The sequence below is a fragment of the Panulirus ornatus genome, chromosome 58 (assembly GCF_036320965.1).
Source record: "Panulirus ornatus isolate Po-2019 chromosome 58, ASM3632096v1, whole genome shotgun sequence".
Taxonomy (NCBI): domain Eukaryota; kingdom Metazoa; phylum Arthropoda; class Malacostraca; order Decapoda; family Palinuridae; genus Panulirus; species Panulirus ornatus.
The window spans coordinates 23,404,100-23,426,621 of NC_092281.1; the positions used below are offsets into that span (position 1 = coordinate 23,404,100).

At 40.3% G+C, this 22,522-nt stretch overlaps 1 protein-coding gene across 2 annotated transcripts in view; it reads right to left on the reverse strand.

The window, feature by feature from the left end:
* Positions 1-22,522, reverse strand: part of LOC139766667 (DNA repair protein REV1-like) — a 195,615-nt gene that overhangs the window by 101,617 nt on the left and 71,476 nt on the right. The window lies entirely within an intron of this gene.

The following is a 22,522-nucleotide window of genomic DNA, read 5'->3' on the forward strand; positions in this document are numbered from 1 at the left end:
ACAACTACTTGGAGATAGTCAATTTTGATACAGAAAGGAAGGGTATCTTGTATTCAAATACATGTTTGTACTTCTGTAATCTGGCAACCTTGGGAATTTGCCATTACTAGACCACAGAAAATGTCGGAAAACAGAAACTGACACCTAAGGCAACCAATGTAAACATATATGCGAGCCCTAGTCTTGCTTGTTAAATGTCTTTCGATACCAAGATAGGACTGCTAGTCTTGTGCTGATAATCTTATTTGGATACAAAGTCTCTAAACTCTGATAAATTGTTCCAATGTCAGTGATGAGCCCTGATGGAATCTTGTATCTTGCAAAGTGAGCTTTTTTCCGATTGTGCTGGTTCTTGTCCTTTCCAATACATTCTCAAAAGTTGCTAAAATGTCCATAGTTCGGAAAAAAGTCTGCTTCACAGGCTCCAACAAATTAACAGTTACTCTCGCCCATCATCAGCCTATCTCATGGGACAGTTTTCCCCTCTGTTGGGTGCTGTTGAATGCTTTGCATACTTCACAATTGGCGACGTGCTCTTTGATCTCGGCATTCGTACTCAGGCCAATATGCACATTCCCTTGCACGCCTCGAACAGCTTTTTACATGTTTGAGTCGTGTGTATTGCCTATCTTTGGAATCCATACTCCCAGATGGAGATCGCCCTCAATATCTCTGGCAAGGGTTTTCCATGGCTTACGCCAGTACAGGTCGGATTTGTCAGCCTTATACACATGCTCTGGGATTAAGTTTCTGTTGTCACTAAAGCTCATCCACAAACTATTTGCAGCTTCCATGTCGGAACTACTTTTTCACTGCACACGCTATGAACTGAAATTCCATGTCAAAACTTTAACTTGTGTAACCATCCATGCAAAAATCGTTGATCTAGCTTTAGCTGTCTATGAAAATCTTTGGCCTGCTTGCTAAGCGTCTCCCCAGAAATGCTTAAACCTTCATTATGTTGGAGCTTAAACCACTTGATAAGTGCATGGTCTAATTCTGTACTACTGGTAGCATTTGGTTTTTTGAAACTTTTTTTTTTTTATTATTTTTCAGCAAAAAAAAAAAAAAATAAAAAATGCTCCTTTTAAGTACACAGATGATCTGATGTATTAGTTGCACAAAATCTCTCTTGAAAGTTCCTTTATCTAATTTTCTTGGTATTGCCTTTTCAAGCATATAATAATTTATGCTTATTAGCACTTGCACAATATTTTGCACCTCTTGGATGACATCCTGAAGGGCTAAAATACAGATGAATATGAGAAACTAACAGGACTGTTAATTAGCTGCAGAGTAAACTAATTTTGGCACTGATAACTTGCAAGTGGCACCACCATGGTGGCAGATCCACAAGCAAATGGCAGCATATTAAAACTTGCAAAGACATGAGTTCCCAGACCACATAGTGCTGAATTAGAGAGGTTTAACCCACAATAACATTTTGAAATTGTACTGCAAAATTTAAGACGTCTAATACAGGCTTGTCAGCCTGTATTGTACTGCAAAATTTAAGACGTCTAATACAGGCTTGTCAGCCTGTTTTATTTTTTAAAGAAACCCTCAATGATTAACACATATACTTGAGATCTTTTTATTGCAATTTTCCACTTCATTAAGGTAGTGCAAGGAAAAGATGTAGGGCCACATCCACTCTCTCTTCTCTAGCTGTTGCAAGTAATGCACCAAAACCACAGCTCCCTATCCACATCCAGGCCCCACAAAATGTTTTGTGATTTACCATGGATGCTTTACATATCCTGGTTCGGTCCACTGATGGCAAATCACATTGCTCCAATTCTATCCCATGCACACCTTTCACCCTTCTGCATGCACAGGCCCTGATCGCTCAAAATGTTTTCTCCTTCCATCTCCAATTTCATCATCATGTTCCCTTCATTTCTTCTCAACTTTTCCACTCTCATTCTCTCCAAGTTCAAACTATTTCAGCACGATCTTTTCTGATATCTTGACCACACTTTTATTACCACACATCATTTACCCTTTCATTACTTGAAACCAACTCGCATAACATACTGTCCTCAAAAATTTCATTTCCAACACACCCACCCTCCTCTACAGAACCAAATCTGTAACCCATGCCTTGCATCTATATATTATTGTTGGGACTACTATTCCTCCATACTTACCCATTTTGCCCTCCCAGATAACTTCTCTTTCCACACTTCTTCAGCGCTCCAAGAACCTTCGCCCCCCTACCCTTTCCTGCCCTATGATTCTTTTACTTCCATGGTTCCATTCACTGCCATGTCCACTCCGGGATATCTAAGATGCTACACTCCTTCCAATGTTTCTATTCAAACTTTCACCCCAAATAACTTGTCCCTCGACCTTGCTGAACCTAACAACCTTGCTTTTATTCACATTCACTATCAACTTTCATGCAAACTTCCAAACTCATTCACCAACTAATGCAGTTTCTCACTCAAATCTGGTACCAGTGCTGTATTGTCAGCAAACAAATGACTTCCCAGGCACACTCATACCCTACAGACTACACTCTTTCTAAGACTGGACTACCTCTTTCACCATGTCGTCCATAAATGAATTAAACCATAGTGACATCACGCATTCCTACTGCAGACCAAACTTCACATGAAGTCATTGGATCTCCTTTGTAACTACCCGTACAAAAGCTATACATCCTTGATAAAAACTTCTTAATGGTTTTAGCATCTTACCACTTGCACTGTATATCCTTAAGAGGTTCCACAAAGCATGTCTATCAACCCTATCATATGCCTTTTACAGATCTATAAATGCCACATACAAACCAAACCCAGATGTTTCTAAGCATATTTCTCGAACATTCTTTAAAGCAAATGCCTGATCCACTTGTATATCACTCCTGAAACGACTGTGCTCTGCCCTTTAGCGAGGTAGCATTAAGAACAGAGGACTGAGCCTTTGAAGGAATATCCTCACTTGGCCCCCTTCTCTGTTCCTTCTTTTAAAAACTAAAAACAAGAGGGGAGGATTTCCAGCCCCCCTGGCTCCCTCCCCTTTTAGTTGCCTTCTACAACATGCAGGGAATACATGGGAAGTATTCTTTCTCCCCTATCCCCCAATATATATATATATATATTTCATTATACTTGATTGCCATTTCCCATGTCAGCGAGGTAGCACCAGGAAACATGAAGAAAGACCTATCCATTCATATATTACATACATATAAATATCAACATACACTCATATACACATATGCATGTTCATACTTGCTTGCCTTCATCCATTCCTGGCACCACCCCACTCACAGGAAATAGCATCAGCAAGGTAGCACCAGGAAAAAACAAAAATTGCCACATTTGTTCACACTCAGTCTCTAGCTGTCATTTGTAACGGACCAAAACTCCCTATCCACATCCAGGCCCCACAGACCCTTCCATGGTTTACCCCAGACATTCCACACGTCCTGGTTCAGTCCACTTGACAGCACGTCGACCCCAGTATACCACATCATTCTAATTCACTCTATTCCTTGCAAGCTTCTCACCCTCCTGTATGTTCAGGCCCCAATTACTCAAAATCTTTTTCACTGCATCCTTACACCTCCAATTTGGTCTCCCATTCTTATACCCTCCTCCTCTCACGCATATATCCTCTTCGTCAACCCTTCCTCATTCTCTCCATATATCTAAACCATTTCAACACCCTCTTCTGCTCTCTCAACTACACTCTTTTTATTACAACACAGTTCTCTTACCCTTTCATTACTCACTCGATCAAATTACCTCACCACATAGTCCTAAAAAATTTCATTTCCAACACATCCACCCTCCTCTGTACAACTCTATATATAGCCCATGCCTCGCAACTATACATGTACACTGATTTTCTGGCACTTTTGGTTCCAAAGCCTTGCCAAATTAACCATTTTGCCAGACCATCTGTGGTCACCTAATAATAATTCATCAACACACCTCTAACCCACTAATTAAACATCTCCAATGTGTCTAAAGTATACGATGGACTGCTAGAAATTTAAATCAAACAAAAGTTAAATGTATATTAATTTTTTTTTTTTTTTTTCATACTATTCGCCATTTCCCGCGATAGCGAGGTAGCGTTAAGAACAGAGGACTGGGCCTTTGAGGGAATATCCTCACCTGGCCCCCTTCTCTGTTCCTTCTTTGGAAAAATTAAAAAAAAAAAAAAAAAAAACGAGAGGGGAGGATTTCCAGCCCCCCGCTCCCTTCCCTTTTAGTCGCCTTCTACGACACGCAGGGAATACATGGGAAGTATTCTTTCTCCCCTATCCCCTATGCACCTGCTCAAGACTAAGATGCTCCTCAGCTATGAGTTTTGCAAATTCGTCCACATACTCAGCAGCTCCTTCATGGTTTGCAGACTGCTTTTCTCCGCACACTTTCTTCATGGAAATTCCATGATGCTTCATGAATCTTTGCATCCATCCTTCACTATAGTCACACTCATGCTGTAATGTAAGTTCTTTATGGAACAACTTAGCCTAGTCCATTATCATGCTACCTGACAAGTCCACTCCATCACTCCGACACTGTCGAAACCATTCCATCATCACTCACTTGTACTCAGTACTCTTACCATCCTTTATAGTTTTTCTAATTGTCATTTGCTTCCTGGAATCGCTGTCTGCATAGAATTTCAATATTTTCTCCCTTTGCCTCTTTATATCATAAACAGTTGATGAACCAATACTGTAGATGCCATACAGCTTATGCACCAAAACACCATGGTCCATATTTTCAACAGTTCTACTTTATCTTGGATCGATATGGACTGGTGTTTACGTTTGACACCACGAGTGACACTCTCATATGTCTTAGAAGCCATAGCTAGGGTTAAATTTAAGCAAAATAAGCTAAAAATCTCATAGAGTTGCGGTATCACCACCAACAAGTGCAGTGTAAAGAATGTAAAGTGCGCCCTACACACAACACCATCTGTGGCCACCCAGTAATTTAGTCTGGTGGCCACGGTAATTTCAAGTTCCCTTACATAATTTTGTTCGGACTAAAGGAGGTGCCGAACCATCAGTGGCCGGAAATTCAGTGGTGTACCTGTATAATTTTGTTGAAACTACTATTCCTTCAAGCATACCTATTTTTTGTTTCTAAGATAACATTCTCTCTTTCCACACATTCACATCCACTTTCATGGTTCCATTCACTGCTGAGTCCACTCCCAGATATCTACAACACTTACATTCCTCCAATTTTTCTCCATTCACACTCGCATCCCAACTAACTTGTCCCTCAACTCTGCTGAACCTAATAACCTTTCTCTTATTCACATTTACTCTCAACATTCTCCTTTCACTCTCTTTTCCAAACTCAGTCACTTCTCACTTGAATCAGCCACCAGTGCTGTATCATTGGCGAACAACAATTGACTGACTTCTCAGGTCATTTCATCCCCCACATACTGAATACATGGCCCTCTCTCCAAAACCTTGCATTTACCTCCCTAAACACCCCATCTGTAAACAAATCAAACAACCATGAGGACATCACACATCCCTACCGCAGACCGAACTTCAAGGAACCACTCACTCTCCTCTTTTCCTACTCACATACATGCCTTACACCCTTGATCAAAACACTGCTTCTAGCAGCTTACCTTCCACACCGTATACTCTTATGACCTTCCACAAAGCATCTCTATCCACCCTGATATATGCCTTCTGTTTCGCTAAGTATTTCTCATACACATTCTTCAAAGCAAACACCTGATCCACATACCCTCTACTACTGAGACCACACGGGTCTTCCCCAATCTGATGCTTTGTACATGACTTCATCATTTCAATGAATACCCACCCAATTTTCCAGGAATACTCAACAAACTGTGGTCCTGAATGTGGATAGGGAGCAGTGGTTTTGGTGCATTATACATGACTTCGAGAAAGGATGTGAGCAGATGTGGCCTTTCTTCAAAAGAAAGAACAGAGAAGGGGGCCAAGTGAGGATTTTTCCTTCAAAGGCTGTCATCTGCTCTTGATGCTACCTTATAAAGCAGAAAATGGCAAATTTATATATTGACAAAGAGAATATGTGTCAGAGGTGGAGGGAATGAGAAGTGGGAGACCAAAATGGAGGTGGAAGGATGGAGTGAAAAAGATTTTGAGCGATCAGGGCCTGAACATACAGGAGGGTGAAAGGCATGCAAGGAATAGAGTGAATTGGAATGATGTGGTATACTGGGCCGAAGTGCAGTCAATGGATTGAACCAGGACATGTGAAGCGTCTGGGGTAAATCATGGAAAGTTTTGAGGGGCCTGGATGTGGAAAGGGAGCTGTGGTTTCGGTGCATTACACATGACAGCTAGAGACTGAGTGTGAACGAATGTGGCCTTTGTTGTCTTTTCCTAGTGCTATCTCGCGCTTGCGCGAGGGATGGTGAGTGCCATTTCATGTGTGGTGAGGCGGCGACGGGAATGGATAAAGGCAGCAAGTATGAATATGTACATGTGTATATATGCATAAGTCTGTGTATGTATATGTATGTACACGTTGAAATGCATAGGTATGTATATGTGTATGTATGGGGGTGTATGTATATACATGTGTGTGTGGGTGGGTTGGGCCATTCTTTCGTCTCTTTCCTTGCGCTACCTCGATAAAACTGGAGACAGCAACAACGTATAATAATAATAAAATATATATATATATATATATTATATATAAAAATATTTATTTATTTTCTATTATACTTTGTTGCTGTCTCCCGCGTTAGCAAGGTAGCGCAAGGAAACAGACGAAAGAATGGCCCAACCCACCCACATACACATCCACATGCAGCACATATACATACCTATACATCTCAATGTATACATATTAATACACACAGACATATACATATATACACATGCACATAATTCATATTGTCTGCCCTTATTCATTTCCGTTGTCACCCCGCCACACATGAAATGAAAACCCCCTCTCCCCGCATGTGCTAGGAAAAGCCAACAAAGGCCACATTCGTTCACACTCAGTCTCTAGTTGTCATGTATAATGCACCAAAACCACAGCTCCCTTTCCACATCCAGGCCCCTCAAAACTTTCCATGATTTACCCCAGATGCTTCACATGCCCTGGTTCAATCCATTGACAGCACGTCGGCCCCAGTATACCACATCGTTCCAATTCACTCTATTCCTTGCATGCCTTTCACCCTCCTGTATGTTCAGGCCCTGGTCCCTCAAAATCTTTTTCACTCCATCTTTCCACCTCCAATTCAGTCTTCCACTTCTTGTTCCCTCCACCTCTGAAACATATTTCCTCTTTGTCAATCTTTCCTCACTTATTCTCTCCATGTGACCAAACCATTTCAAAACACCCTCTTCTGCTCTCTCAACTACACTCTTTTTATTACCACACATCTCTCTTACCCTTTCATTACTTAATCAAACCACCTCACACCACATATTGTCCTCAAACATTCATTTCCAGCACAACTCTATCTATACATAGCCCAGGCCTCACAACCATATAGCATATGCTTTCCAAGATAACGTTCTCGACTTCCACACATTTTTCAACGCTCCCAGAACTTTCACACCCTTCCCCACCCTATGATTCACTTCCACTTCCATGGTTCCATCCACTGCCAAATCCACTCCCAGATTTCTAAAACACTTCACTTCCTCCAATTTTTCCCCATTCAAACTTACTTCCCAATTGAATTGTCCCTCAACGCTACTGTACCTAATAACCTTTGCTCTTATTCACATTTACTCTCAGCTTTATTCTTTCACACACTTTACCAAACTCAGTCACCAGCTTCTGCAGTTTCTCACACGAATCAGCCACCAGCGCTGTATCATCAGTGAACAACAACTGACTCACTTCCCAAGCTCTCTCATCCACAACAGACTGCATACTTGCCCCTCTTTCCAAAACTCTTGCATTCACCTCCCTAACAACCCCATCCATAAACAAATTAAACAACCATGGAGACATCACGCACCCCTGCTGCAAACCAACATTCACTGAGAACCAATCACTTTCCTCTCTTCCTACATGTACACATGCTTTACATCCTCGATAAAAACTTTTCACTGCTTCTAACAACTTGCCTCCCACACCATATATTATTAATGCCTTCCACAGAGCATCTCTATCAACTCTATCATATGCCTTCTCCAGATCCATAAATGCTACATACAAATCCATTTGCTTTTCTAAGCATTTCTCACACACATTTTTCAAAGCAAACACCTGATCCACACATCCTCTACCACTTCTGAAACCACACTGCTCTTCCCCAATCTGATGCTCTGTACATGTCTTCACCCTCTCAATCAATATCCTTTCATATACTTTCCCAGGAATACTCAACAAACTTATACCTCTGTAATTTGAGCACTTACTTTTATCCCCCTTTGTCTTTGTACAATGGCACTATGCAAGCATTCCGCCAGTCCTCATGTACCTCACCATGAGTAATACATACATTGAATAACCTTACCAACTAGTCAACAGTACAGTCATCCCCTTTTTTAATAAATTCCACTGCAATACCATCCAAACCCGATGTCTTGCCGGCTTTCATCTTCCGCAAAGCTTTTACTGCCTCTTCACCAAATCATTCTCCCTAACACTCTCACTTTGCACATCACCTCGACCAAAACACCCTATATCTGCCACTCTATTATCAAACACATTCAAAAACCTTCAAAATACTCACTCCATCTCCTTCTCACATCACCACTACTTGTTATCACCTCCCCATTAGCCCCCTTCACTGATGTTCCCTCATCTTATGCACTTTATTTCCCTCCTTCCAAAATATCTTTTTATTCTCCCTAAAATTTAATATACTCTCACCCCAACACTCATTTGCCCTCTTTTTTTCCTCTTGCACCTTTCTCTTGACCTCCTGCCTCTTTCTTATATACATTTCCCAGTCATTTGCATTATTTCCCTGCAAAAATCATCCAAATGCCTCTCTCTTCTCTTTCACTTATCTTACTTCTTCATCCCACCACTCACTACCCTTTCTAATCTGCCCACCTCCCATGCTTCTCACGCCACAAGCATTTTTTGCACAAGCCATCACCGCTTCCCTAAATACATCACATTCCCCTTACGTCCTTTGTTCTCACTTTTTTCCATTCCGTACTCAGTCTCTCCTGGTACTTCCTCACACAAGTCTCTCTCTCAAGCTCACTTACTCTCACCACTCCCTTCATCCCAACATTCTTCTTTTCTGAAAACCTCTACAAATCTTCACCTCCACAAGATAATGATCAGACATCCCTCCAGTTGCACCTCTCAGCATATTAACATCCAAAAGTCTCTGTTTCGCGTGCCTATCAATTAACACGTAATCCAATAACGCTCTCGGGCCATCTCTCCTACTTACATACGTATACTTATGTATATCTCTTTTTAAACCAGGTATTCCCAATCACCAGTCCTTTTTCAGCACATAAATCTACAAGCTCTTCACCATTTCCATTTACAACACTGAACACTCCATGTATACCAATTATTCCCTCAACTGCCACATTACTTACCTTTGCATTCAAATCACCCATCACTATAACCCAGTCTTGTGCATCAAAACTACTAACACACTCACTCAGCTGCTCCCAAAACACTTGCCTCTCATGATCTTTCTTCTCATGCCCAGGTGCATAGGCACCAATAATCACCCATCTCTCTCCATCCACTTTCAGTTTTACCCATATCTATCTAGAGTTTACTTTCTTACACTCTATCACATACTCCCACCATTCCTGTTTCAGGAGTAGTGCTACTCCTTCCCTTGCTCTTGTCCTCTCACTAACCCCTGACTTTACTCCCGAACCACTCTTCCCCTTTACCCTTGAGCTTCGTTTCACTCAGAGCCAAAACATCCAGGTTCCTTTCCTCAAACATACTACCTATCTCTCCTTTTTTCTCATCTTGGTTACATCCACACACATTTAGACACCCCAATCTGAGCCTTCGAGGAGGATGAGCACTCCCCACGTGACTCCTTCTGTTTCCCCATTTAGAAAATTAAAATACAAGGAGGGGGGGGTTTATAGCCCCCCGCTCCCATCCCCTTTAGTTGCCTTCTACGACACGTGAGGAATGCGTGGAAAGTGTTCTTTCTCCCCTATCCCCAGGGATTATATATATATATATATATATATATATATATATATATATATATATATTTGGATGTTCTGGAAGGAGGTAAATAAAGTGCGTAAGACAAGGGAGCAAATGGGAACTTCAGTGAAGGGCGCAAATGGGGAGGTGATAACAAGTAGTGGTGATGTGAGAAGGAGATGGAGTGAGTATTTTGAAGGTTTGTTGAATGTGTTTGATGATAGAGTGGCAGATATAGGGTGTTTTGGTCGAGGTGGTGTGCAAAGTGAGAAGGTTAGGGAAAATGATTTGGTAAACAGAGAAGAGGTAGTAAAAGCTTTGCGGAAGATGAAAGCCGGCAAGGCAGCAGGTTTGGATGGTATTGCAGTGGAATTTATTAAAAAAGGGGGTGACTGTATTACTGACTGGTTGGTAAGGTTATTTAATGTATGTATGACTCATGGTGAGGTGCCTGAGGATTGGCGGAATGCTTGCATAGTGCCACTGTACAAAGGCAAAGGGGATAAGAGTGAGTGCTCAAATTACAGAGGTATAAGTTTGTTGAGTATTCCTGGTAAATTATATGGGAGGGTATTGATTGAGAGGGTGAAGGCATGTACAGAGCATCAGATTGGGGAAGAGCAGTGTGGTTTCAGAAGTGGTAGAGGATGTGTGGATCAGGTGTTTGCTTTGAAGAATGTATGTGAGAAATACTTAGAAAAGCAAATGGATTTGTATGTAGCATTTATGTATCTAGAGAAGGCATATGATAGAGTTGATAGAGATGCTCTGCGGAAGGTATTAAGAATATATGGTGTGGGAGGCAAGTTGTTAGAAGCAGTGAAAAGTTTTTATCGAGGATGTATGGCATGTGTACGTGTAGGAAGAGAGGAAAGTGATTGGTTCTCAGTGAATGTAGGTTTGCGGCAGGGGTGTGTGATGTCTCCATGGTTATTTAATTTGTTTATGGATGGGGTTGTTAGGGAGGTAAATGCAAATATACATACCTACACAGCTTTCCATGGTTTACCCCAGACGCTTCACACGCCCTGATTCAATACACTGACAGCACATCAGCCCCGGTATACCACATCGATCCAATTCACTCTATTCCTTGCCCTCCTTTCACCCTCCTGCATGTTCAGGCCCCAATCACACAAAATCTTTTTCACTCCATCTTTCCACCTCCAATTTGGTCTCCCACTTCTCCTCATTCCCTCCACCTCCGACACATATATCCTCTTGGTCAATCTTTCCTCACTCATTCTCTCCATGTGCCCAAATCATTTCAAAACACCCTCTTCTGCTCTCTCAACCACGCTCTTTTTATTTCCACACATCTCTCTTACCCTTACGTTACTTACTCGATCAAACCAACTCACACCACACATTGGCCTCAAACATCTCATTTCCAGCACATCCACCCTCCTGCGCACAACTCTATCCATAGCCCACGCCTCACAACCATACAACATTGTTGGAACCACTATTCCTTCAAACATACCCATTTTTGCTTTCCGAGATAATGTTCTCGACTTCCACACATTCTTCAAGGCTCCCAGGATTTTCACCCCCTCCCCCACCCTATGATCCACTTCCGCTTCCATGGTTCCATCCGCTGCCAGATCCACTCCCAGATATCTAAAACACTTTACTTCCTCCAGTTTTTCTCCATTCAAACTTACCTCCCAATTTACTTGACCCTCAACCCTACTGTACCTAATAACCTTGCTCTTATTCACATTTACTCTTAACTTTCTTCTTTCACACACTTTACCAAACTCAGTCACCAGCTTCTGCAGTTTCTCACATGAATCAGCCACCAGCGCTGTATCATCAGCGAACAACAAATGACTCACTTCCCAAGCTCTCTCATCCACAACAGACTTCATACTTGCCCCTCTTTCCAAAACTCTTGCATTCACCTCCCTAACAACCCATCCATAAACAAATTAAACAACCATGGAGACATCACACACCCCTGCCGCAAACCTACATTCACTGAGAACCAATCACTTTCCTCTCTTCCTACACGTACACATGCCTTACATCCTCGATAAAAACTTTTCACTGCTTCTAACAACTTGCCTCCCACACCATATATTACTCTATATGTATCTTAATTTACAAAAGTTTAGCATGTACATTTTACTATCTTTCTGTTATTGTTATATTGTTGTTTCTATAATAATGTACATTCTATATTTTTTCATTATCATCATATTATTGTTTCTTACACTATGAATCAGGTCTACACACTATATGACTATACTATCGACATTTCATCACTAAATAACTGCTTTCATAACACAAGTCATCATCATTACATATTCCATACTAACTGTTATCAATATATATATATATATATATATATATATATATATATATATGAAAATAATAAATTCATGATACTTTTACTGTAATTAGAGTGTATACTCAATATTGGTTCTTGTAAAATTTTGTTTTATTTTGTTTAATAAATTATGACCTAAGCATACGAATCAAGGCACTTGAATCCTGTGATTATTTAGGATTTCTTAAAATATGAACTATACATATATATATATATATATATATATATATATTTTTTTTTTGCTTTGTCGCTGTCTCCCGCGTTTGCGAGGTAGCGCAAGCAAAAAGACGAAAGAAATGGCCCAACCCACCCCCATACACATGCCTTGATTCAATCCACTGACAGCACGTCAACCCCGGTATACCACATCGCTCCAATTCACTCTATTCTTTGCCCTCCTTTCACCCTCCTGCATGTTCAGGCCTCGATCACACAAAATCTTTTTCACTCCATCTTTCCACCTCCAATTTGGTCTCCCTCTTCTCCTCGTTCCCTCCACCTCCGACACATATATCCTCTTGGTCAATCTTTCCTCACTCATTCTCTCCATGTGACCAAACCATTTCAAAACACCCTCTTCTGCTCTCTCAACCACGCTCTTGATATTTCCACACATCTCTCTTACCCTTACGTTACTTACTCGATCAAACCACCTCACACCACACATTGTCCTCAAACATCTCATTTCCAGCACATCCATCCTCCTGCGCACAACTCTATCCATAGTCCACGCCTCGCAACCATACAACATTGTTGGAACCACTATTCCTTCAAACATACCCATTTTTGCTTTCCGAGATAATGTTCTCGACTTCCACACATTCTTCAAGGCTCCCAGAATTTTCGCCCCCTCCCCCACCCTATGATCCACTTCCGCTTCCATGGTTCCATCTGCTGCCAGATCCACTCCCAGATATCTAAAACACTTCACTTCCTCCAGTTTTTCTCCATTCAAACTCACCTCCCAATTGAATTGACCCTCAACCCTACTGTACCTAATAACCTTGCTCTTATTCACATTTACTCTTAACTTTCTTCTTTCACACACTTTACCAAACTCAGTCACCAGCTTCTGCAGTTTCTCACATGAATCAGCCACCAGCGCTGTATCATCAGCGAACAACAACTGACTCACTTCCCAAGCTCTCTCATCCCCAACAGACTTCATACTTGCCCCTCTTTCCAAAACTCTTGCATTCACCTCCCAAACAACCCCATCCATAAACAAATTAAACAACCATGGAGACATCACACACCCCTGCCGCAAACCTACATTCACTGAGAACCAATGACTTTCCTCTCTTCCTACATGTACACATGCCTTACATCCTCGATAAAAACTTTTCACTGCTTCTAACAACTTGCCTCCCACACCATATATTCTTAATACCTTCCACAGAGCATCTCTATCAACTCTATCATATGCCTTCTCCAGATCCATAAATGCTACATACAAATCCATTTGCTTTTCTAAGTATTTCTCACGTACATTCTTCAAAGCAAACACCTGATCCACACATCCTCTACCACTTCTGAAACCACACTGCTCTTCCCCAATCTGATGCTCTGTACATGCCTTCACCCTCTCAATCAATACCCTCCCATATAATTTGCCAGGAATACTCAACAAACTTATACCTCTGTAATTTGAGCACTCACTCTTATCCCCTTTGCCTTTGTACAATGGCACTATGCACGCATTCCGCCAATCCTCAGGCACCTCACCATGAGTCATACATACATTAAATAACCTTACCAACCAGTCAACAATACAGTCACCCCCTTTTTTAATAATATATATAATATATATATATATATATAGTTCATGCTTACATAAGCCCTGTACTGTACTTAAGCACTTGTTAGTACAAATTCTTATATGTATCTTAAGGGTTATTTATATATTAATACTTTGTTGCTGTCACATAAGCCCTGTACTGTACTTAAGCACATGTTAGAACAAATTCTTATATGTATCTTAAAGGTTATTTATATATTTATACTTTGTTGCTGTCTCCCACATTAGCGAGGTTGTGCAAGGAAACAGGAAAGGTAAAGGAACAAGCAATTTGGGTAGGTTACCAGGATGGAAGTTTTGATGAAAAACTATTCATTTATATCTCTCATGCCCATTCCCTTTGGGAACTCCCTCAGGGGTAGCCAAAGCAAAAGATTCCCCATAACTGGTGATGAACTCCAGGGCTGCTTCTTAACCTTCAGTGCCTCCCCTTTACTATGCCAATGGCACAGGGCAACTCTAGGGCAGTCTTTTCAGAGGTGACTACAACTACTCAGATGGTACTACTACTACCTAATGCTCCAAGCTAGTGTTCCTACCTACTACTAAAATGAAAAACTCAATTATGCTTACTGGAGAGGAAAGTGTAAATAATGCCCAAAATTTTCCTGCATGTCAAAGAGGTATATAAGAGATACTGGATAAGGTGGCTAGTAACCATTCCCTTCTGTATTACTTTCTTAAAAGAAGGAACAGACATAGCCAAGCAGGGAATTTTTGTCAAGTCAAAGGCTGTCATATCTAACTAATGCTGCTGTGCTCCACTGGGAAGAGGTGGATGTTTATAAAAGAAAAGGAAAAAAATCATGGGACTTTACACATTAATAGCAGCATGCACTTAAACTTGGCACACAGTGTACACTCTGCTTATTGCATGATTTTTTACGATGCCAATTCTTTGCCACCACTGATAGCTTATATGTAGAGAACTTTTAAACGTGTTCAGTTGGGCATGCCAAATTATTAACTAATTAGTACCTCAAAGCCTACTGCTAATTGGCCACTAATTGACATGGAACCTTTGTATGTATTTTATATGGGTAAGCGAGACTCACAGAGTTAATTGTTTTTGCACTTAATATACGGGATCTCTATGTACTGATAATGTGGATTCCATTTTAATGACTGAAAAAGCAACCAATGCAAGTACAGCTAAAGTCCCAACAACTCTTGTCAGTTGTACAACAACCCTCTTTGTCATACAGGTAGCAATGTGTTTTCATACTAAATACAACTGCTTATGACTTTTGTCATCTCTCTTTATTGACAGGGAATGCCTGCCAGTATAAAGGAGGGTGGGAGAAAGGCATCAACAAAAGTATGTCCACAGTCCTACCACCATAAAATGTATATGTATGGCAAGAGTCAAAATATCTATTAACAGAGCAGCAAATGTACCTGGAGAGAATGGTGGCAATGAAAGCCAGAGATGGTAGATATGGTTGCTAGTTCATGTATGTGCTGGTAATGGCTGGTTCGTTAGAATTTACAATGGACTTGGCAACTCAAATTGGAAAAGGTGTTAAGTTTTTAGTATATTAATGGAACAAGCTAAACAATTTGCACACATACTTTTTGCTACCTTGGGCTGGATTTCCATAGTTCTATACAAAGCAAACTATGTGATAGCTCTGACCTGTCAATTCTTTAATCCTTGAAAGGGCAGCTGGTTTGAGCATCATTGCACAGATCACCACCATTGAACCCATGTATACCAAATGATCTTAAATTTTCTGAAAGCATGCCTTGCCTTCATGAATATTTGGACTCTGATACCATGACCCTTTGCATTTGCATCTTTTCATTATGAACTTAAAATGTTCTCAACAAGTAAGAAAGTTAAATACAAGAATATGTGGAAGGTACAAATCGTATCAAACAAATATATGAAAGCCCGACAAGGAAAACATAACTATTATACTTCCAGAAAAAAAAAACATGAATCAAGCTTACTTTTTCAAATTTAGAATGTCTAATTTTAGACATGGGTTTTCAGTGAAGGGAACAATGCTAGGGTAGGTGAAGGAACATACAGAGTGCACAGTATGTACAATAAATCTACACAGGAGGGAGACAGGTGTGCCTAAGTGGGACCAGGGGTCCTGAGGGTGTTCTGTTGGATGTTTAGGGTACTATATATCTGATACACATCTAATTACAGTATATCAAGAATGTTATAAATGAATTTTGCAATTGCAATACATTCCAAAACAAAGCACATACACAAACTGTGTATCATACAACAAAAAATGGTGTAAAGATTTCAATATTAATAGGAAAAAGAAATGAAAAGTAGGATATGCAGTTATAAAAATGTACTTTCAGTGGGCATTATTATATCGGATGTCTATATAGTTCAGGATAGCAAATTTTGGATTGTGTCAATGTTTAGAGGACTACTATCCACAGCAAAAAAGTTGTTGAAACTGTAGGCACTGAGGTCTGAAATTTGATTTTAGGACATTTGTAAACATTGTCATACCTCATGACTGTGGATTGTAAACACATCTGCATTTGGAATATTCAGGATCATAGTTTCTTGCAACTTGCAACAATTGATTGTACCTTTAGTGTATTCTGTAAAAGGTAAACATTACTTTGTTGCTATTTCCTAAATGAACTTCAGATTTACAGTTTAGCACAATGGCAGAGAAGTTATTAATCAAACATGAAGTGTTTTTTGCAGGGAAAAAATGCAATTGAGTGGGAGACGTATAAAAGAAAGAGACAGGAGGTCAAGAGAAAGGTGCAAGAGGTGAAAAAGATGGCAAATGAGAGTTGGGGTAAGAGAGTATCATTAAATTTTAGGGAGAATAAAAAGATGTTCTGGAAGGAGGTAAATAAAGTGCGTAAGACAAGGGAGCAAATGGGAACTTCAGTGAAGGGCGCAAATGGGGAGGTGATAACAAGTAGTGGTGATGTGAGAAGGAGATGGAGTGAGTATTTTGAAGGTTTGTTGAATGTGTTTGATGATAGAGTGGTAGATATAGGGTGTTTTGGTCGAGGTGGTTTGCAAAGTGAGAGGGTTAGGGAAAATGATTTGGTAAACAGAGAAGAGGTAGTAAAAGCTTTGCGGAAGATGAAAGCCGGCAAGGCAGCAGGTTTGGATGGTATTGCAGTGGAATTTATTAAAAAAGGGGGTGACTGTATTGTTGACTGGTTGGTAAGGTTATTTAATGTATGTATGACTCATGGTGAGGTGCTTGAGGATTGGCGGAATGCGTGTATAGTGCCATTGTACAAAGGCAAAGGGATAAGAGTGAGTGCTCAAATTACAGAGGTATAAGTTTGTTGAGTATTCCTGGTAAATTATATGGGAGGGTATTGATTGAGAGGGTGAAGCATGTACAGAGCATCAGATTGGGGAAGAGCAGTGTGGTTTCAGAAGTGGTAGAGGATGTGTGGATCAGGTGTTTGCTTTGAAGAATGTATGTGAGAAATACTTAGAAAATGCAAATGGATTAGTATGTAGCATTTATGTATCTAGAGAAGGCCATATGATAGATTGATAGAGATGCTCTGGGGAAAGGGTATTAAGAATATATGGTGTGGGAGGCAAGTTGTTAGAAGCAGTGAAAAGTTTTATCGAGGATGTATGGCATGTGTACAGTGTAGGAAGAGAGGAAAGTGATTGGTTCTCAGTGAATGTAGGTTTGCGGCAGGGGTGTGATGTGATGTCCTCCATGGTTATTTAATTTGTTTATGGATGGGGTTGTTAGGGAGGTAAATGCAAATTACATACCTACACAGCTTTCCATGGTTTACCCCAGACGCTTCACACGCCCTGATTCAATCCACTGACAGCACATCAGCCCCGGTATACCACATCGATCCAATTCACTCTATTCCTTGCCCTCCTTTCACCCTCCTGCATGTTCAGGCCCCGATCACACAAAATCTTTTTCACTCCATCTTTCCACCTCCAATTTGGTCTCCCACTTCTCCTCATTCCCTCCACCTCGACACATATATCCTCTTGGTCAATCTTTCCTCACTCATTTTCTCCATGTGCCCAAATCCTTTCAAAACACCCTCTTCTGCTCTCTCAACCATGCTCTTTTTATTTCCACACATCTCTCTTACCCTTACATTACTTACTCGATCAAACCAACTCACACCACACATTGTCCTCAAACATCTCATTTCCAGCACATCCACCCTCCTGCGCACAACTCTATCCATAGCCCACGCCTCACAACCATACAACATTGTTGGAACCACTATTCCTTCAAACATACCCATTTTTGCTTTCCGAGATAATGTTCTCGACTTCCACACATTCTTCAAGGCTCCCAGGATTTTCACCCCCTCCCCCACCCTATGATCCACTTCCGCTTCCATGGTTCCATCCGCTGCCAGATCCACTCCCAGATATCTAAAACACTTTACTTCCTCCAGTTTTTCTCCATTCAAACTTACCTCCCAATTTACTTGACCCTCAACCCTACTGTACCTAATAACCTTGCTCTTATTCACATTTACTCTTAACTTTCTTCTTTCACACACTTTACCAAACTCAGTCACCAGCTTCTGCAGTTTCTCACATGAATCAGCCACCAGCGCTGTATCATCAGCGAACAACAAATGACTCACTTCCCAAGCTCTCTCATCCACAACAGACTTCATACTTGCCCCTCTTTCCAAAACTCTTGCATTCACCTCCCTAACAACCCCATCCATAAACAAATTAAACAACCATGGAGACATCACACACCCCTGCCGCAAACCTACATTCACTGAGAACCAATCACTTTCCTCTCTTCCTACACGTACACATGCCTTACATCCTCGATAAAAACTTTTCACTGCTTCTAACAACTTGCCTCCCACACCATATATTACTCTATATGTATCTTAATTTACAAAAGTTTAGCATGTACATTTTACTATCTTTCTGTTATTGTTATATTGTTGTTTCTATAATAATGTACATTCTATATTTTTTCATTATCATCATATTATTGTTTCTTACACTATGAATCAGGTCTACACACTATATGACTATACTATCGACATTTCATCACTAAATAACTGCTTTCATAACACAAGTCATCATCATTACATATTCCATACTAACTGTTATCAATATATATATATATATATATATATATATATATATATATATATGAAAATAATAAATTCATGATACTTTTACTGTAATTAGAGTGTATACTCAATATTGGTTCTTGTAAAATTTTGTTTTATTTTGTTTAATAAATTATGACCTAAGCATACGAATCAAGGCACTTGAATCCTGTGATTATTTAGGATTTCTTAAAATATGAACTATATATATATATATATATATATATATATATATATATATATATATATATATATACATATATATATTTTTTTTTTGCTTTGTCGCTGTCTCCCGCGTTTGCGAGGTAGCGCAAGGAAACAGACGAAAGAAATGGCCCAACCCACCCCCATACACATGCCTTGATTCAATCCACTGACAGCACGTCAACCCCGGTATACCACATCGCTCCAATTCACTCTATTCTTTGCCCTCCTTTCACCCTCCTGCATGTTCAGGCCTCGATCACACAAAATCTTTTTCACTCCATCTTTCCACCTCCAATTTGGTCTCCCTCTTCTCCTCGTTCCCTCCACCTCCGACACATATATCCTCTTGGTCAATCTTTCCTCACTCATTCTCTCCATGTGACCAAACCATTTCAAAACACCCTCTTCTGCTCTCTCAACCACGCTCTTTATATTTCCACACATCTCTCTTACCCTTACGTTACTTACTCGATCAAACCACCTCACACCACACATTGTCCTCAAACATCTCATTTCCAGCACATCCATCCTCCTGCGCACAACTCTATCCATAGTCCACGCCTCGCAACCATACAACATTGTTGGAACCACTATTCCTTCAAACATACCCATTTTTGCTTTCCGAGATAATGTTCTCGACTTCCACACATTCTTCAAGGCTCCCAGAATTTTCGCCCCCTCCCCCACCCTATGATCCACTTCCGCTTCCATGGTTCCATCTGCTGCCAGATCCACTCCCAGATATCTAAAACACTTCACTTCCTCCAGTTTTTCTCCATTCAAACTCACCTCCCAATTGAATTGACCCTCAACCCTACTGTACCTAATAACCTTGCTCTTATTCACATTTACTCTTAACTTTCTTCTTTCACACACTTTACCAAACTCAGTCACCAGCTTCTGCAGTTTCTCACATGAATCAGCCACCAGCGCTGTATCATCAGCGAACAACAACTGACTCACTTCCCAAGCTCTCTCATCCCCAACAGACTTCATACTTGCCCCTCTTTCCAAAACTCTTGCATTCACCTCCCAAACAACCCCATCCATAAACAAATTAAACAACCATGGAGACATCACACACCCCTGCCGCAAACCTACATTCACTGAGAACCAATGACTTTCCTCTCTTCCTACAAGTACACATGCCTTACATCCTCGATAAAAACTTTTCACTGCTTCTAACAACTTGCCTCCCACACCATATATTCTTAATACCTTCCACAGAGCATCTCTATCAACTCTATCATATGCCTTCTCCAGATCCATAAATGCTACATACAAATCCATTTGCTTTTCTAAGTATTTCTCACGTACATTCTTCAAAGCAAACACCTGATCCACACATCCTCTACCACTTCTGAAACCACACTGCTCTTCCCCAATCTGATGCTCTGTACAAGCCTTCACCCTCTCAATCAATACCCTCCCATATAATTTGCCAGGAATACTCAACAAACTTATACCTCTGTAATTTGAGCACTCACTCTTATCCCCTTTGCCTTTGTACAATGGCACTATGCACGCATTCCGCCAATCCTCAGGCACCTCACCATGAGTCATACATACATTAAATAACCTTACCAACCAGTCAACAATACAGTCACCCCCTTTTTTAATAATATATATAATATATATATATATATATATATAGTTCATGCTTACATAAGCCCTGTACTGTACTTAAGCACTTGTTAGTACAAATTCTTATATGTATCTTAAGGGTTATTTATATATTAATACTTTGTTGCTGTCACATAAGCCCTGTACTGTACTTAAGCACATGTTAGAACAAATTCTTATATGTATCTTAAAGGTTATTTATATATTTATACTTTGTTGCTGTCTCCCACATTAGCGAGGTTGTGCAAGGAAACAGGAAAGGTAAAGGAACAAGCAATTTGGGTAGGTTACCAGGATGGAAGTTTTGATGAAAAACTATTCATTTATATCTCTCATGCCCATTCCCTTTGGGAACTCCCTCAGGGGTAGCCAAAGCAAAAGATTCCCCATAACTGGTGATGAACTCCAGGGCTGCTTCTTAACCTTCAGTGCCTCCCCTTTACTATGCCAATGGCACAGGGCAACTCTAGGGCAGTCTTTTCAGAGGTGACTACAACTACTCAGATGGTACTACTACTACCTAATGCTCCAAGCTAGTGTTCCTACCTACTACTAAAATGAAAAACTCAATTATGCTTACTGGAGAGGAAAGTGTAAATAATGCCCACAATTTTCCTGCATGTCAAAGAGGTATATAAGAGATACTGGATAAGGTGGCTAGTAACCATTCCCTTCTGTATTACTTTCTTAAAAGAAGGAACAGACATAGCCAAGCAGGGAATTTTTGTCAAGTCAAAGACTGTCATATCTAACTAATGCTGCTGTGCTCCACTGGGAAGAGGTGGATGTTTATAAAAGAAAAGGAAAAAAATCATGGGACTTTACACAATAATAGCAGCATGCACTTAAACTTGGCACACAGTGTACACTCTGCTTATTGCATGATTTTTTACGATGCCAATTCTTTGCCACCACTGATAGCTTATATGTAGAGAACTTTTAAACGTGTTCAGTTGGGCATGCCAAATTATTAACTAATTAGTACCTCAAAGCCTACTGCTAATTGGCCACTAATTGACATGGAACCTTTGTATGTATTTTATATGGGTAAGCGAGACTCACAGAGTTAATTGTTTTTGCACTTAATATACGGGATCTCTATGTACTGATAATGTGGATTCCATTTTAATGACTGAAAAAGCAACCAATGCAAGTACAGCTAAAGTCCCAACAACTCTTGTCAGTTGTACAACAACCCTCTTTGTCATACAGGTAGCAATGTGTTTTCATACTAAATACAACTGCTTATGACTTTTGTCATCTCTCTTTATTGACAGGGAATGCCTGCCAGTATAAAGGAGGGTGGGAGAAAGGCATCAACAAAAGTATGTCCACAGTCCTACCACCATAAAATGTATATGTATGGCAAGA